The 2251-nt window shown below is 63.9% G+C and overlaps 1 protein-coding gene across 8 annotated transcripts in view; it reads left to right on the top strand.

The window, feature by feature from the left end:
- Positions 1-2251, top strand: part of FAM118A (family with sequence similarity 118, member A) — a 26424-nt gene that overhangs the window by 14103 nt on the left and 10070 nt on the right. The window lies entirely within an intron of this gene.

Below are 2251 nucleotides of genomic sequence, written 5' to 3' on the forward strand. Positions count from 1 at the left end.
CTCTGGGGCAGCTTGGCTCGGGGCCAGGCTGGTAACCCGGGAGTCCGGGACTTAAATGTCTCCACAAGTTGGGCTCACGAGCCAGTAGTCCTTCAGTTCATCAGAATAGCGTCCCTTTAAATGGGGGTCCCAGGCACCGTGTGGGCCCTGAAGACAGTCCACGTCAGATAGAGCCTGGTGAGGGAGCTCGTCCCAGGGAGGTCAGCGGGCTGCTCTGGGGACCGGCCCAGTGACCTCGTCCTGGTGCAGTGTGGGGCGTGGCCGCCAGCTCTCCTTGGGCCTAAGCAGGCCACCCTCGACTCCTCACACGACAGGTGCATCCCCAGAGTGTCACTGAGAGGACAGAGCATCTTTGTCTCCTCAGGAAAGGACCCAGCAAGGAAGGGAGGTTGGCGTAGGGGCGCGCGCTCGCTGAGTGGTGCCTGGAGCCAGTCGGGCTGGTGCAGAAAGGGGGGAGGTCCCACAGGGCGCGGCCGGGTCATCCCGAACAGGCTGCCCTCAGACTGGAGGACGTGGCCGGGGCCCGGTGTCCGAGGAGTGTTTCTTCCACGTCTGAAGAAGTGTAGCCGTTGTCTCCTTTGGGGCGGACAGATATAGGAAGATTCACAGAGGAGAAAAGCTAGTACCCAGAGAAAGTGCGCGGCTTGACTCCGATGGCATTTACGTTCTCACGTGAAAACCTGGGATGGGCACAGGCTGCCCTGCTGCCCGCCTGTGCGGCCTCCACCTCGTGCCCAAGGCTGGCTGCCCGACTCCTGCCTAAGTGACGTCAGCGTTCCGGCGGAGGGGAGGGGAGGAGGGCCGTGCGTCCTTCCTTGCGGGGTCTGACGTGCCACAGGCCAGTCATGTCGAGGCATCAGCCAGAATTTGCCCTGTGGCCGTAGGTGGCTTTACCGGAGTCTGGGAAGTGCTTCAGCTGGGTGATGGTGCCAGGTGTGGGTGCGGTGATAAACGCGGGGCGGCTCACATCATGGGCGGGTGGCTCCTGCTGGTTTGAGTAAAGCAGCTTCTGCGTCCATTTATGTATTGTCTAGGGCTGCGTTCATGCTTCCGGACAGCCGAGTACCGGCCGCAGAGCTCCTCACCCGCAGAGCCCAAAGTAGTCTGCCTTGCCGGGGCCCCTCGGCAGGGAGAGGGGCAGGGCTGTGGGCGGGCCTGGGGCCTCGGGCGAGGGCGTCCCCTCAGAGAGGGGCAGGTCTGATGCAAGGTTCATTAAGGGAGATGAGTGTTTGGGGCTTTCTCCTTTCTACTCCTTTGTGATTTTTGAGCACTTCCATAAAGAGTTAAAGTAAGGCCAGTCAGAGAGGTGGTGTTCTCCCGTGATCAGCTGGTTGGGAGCAGGGACGTGGAATGAGTGGGGAGTCGGTTTTCCTGGGGGTGGAGTTCTGCCTGGGGATTCCAGTGGAGCCGGGAAGGGCCGGGAAGTTGCAGGCGTTTTCAGGAGTAACTTCAGGTCATGACACCCTGTGGAGTCTGAGCTGCGGTGGGATAGGCCAGCGGGGGAGTGAGAGATGGGGTTAGTGGTGGTGGGTCCTGGTGGGGCGAAGCCTCCTGGGAGCCGGGGTGCTGAGTCGGGCAGGTGGAGGACTTCTGGAAAGAGGCCGGCTGTTGATCCTGCTATGGTTCGGGGTGTGGAGGTCCCCGGAGGAGGTGACGGAGGCATGCAGACACTGTGGTGCAGGAAAGGTCGCTGGGCGTGAACCCACGTGCGCTGCGACACGTGTAGCTGAGAGACACGGCAGTGAGCGGGGTCCACCAGGTCCTCACCGATCAGAAGTGAGGTGCCAGGGACGTGGAAGCCGGTTCTCAGGGGAGAAGGAGGGGAACACTCACACAAGAGCGTGGAGGAGTGGGGCTCCCTGAGGGCAGGCCTGTGGAAACGGGGGTGGGGATCAGAGCGTCTGGCAGCGGGAGCCCGAGCTGGGGGACCGGCACAGTCTGGAGGGCGGTGGGTCCTGTGGATGCTCGTGCATGCATGCCGCAGGCCCGGGCTGGCTGGGGCGCCCTGAGGTCATGCGGGCCTCCTTGCCCAGCACCCCAAACTGTTCTTCAGGGGTCCGCGCGCCTCCCCGTCCTGCCCGGCGGCTCCACCGAGCAGCTCTGCTCACGGCCCCCCGACCTGCGCGCTGCATCCCAGGCCTGTCCCGCTCCTGGTCCTGGGGGCTCTGCAGCACCGGCAGCGTGATACACTGTCCCTCACCGGATGCCCGCCGCCAGCCTGGGCCCCTGTGGCTCCCGAGGAGGGAGAGCC

Source organism: Bison bison, unplaced genomic scaffold (genome assembly GCF_000754665.1).
Source record: "Bison bison bison isolate TAMUID 2011002044 unplaced genomic scaffold, Bison_UMD1.0 scf7180017864079, whole genome shotgun sequence".
Lineage (NCBI taxonomy): Eukaryota > Metazoa > Chordata > Mammalia > Artiodactyla > Bovidae > Bison > Bison bison.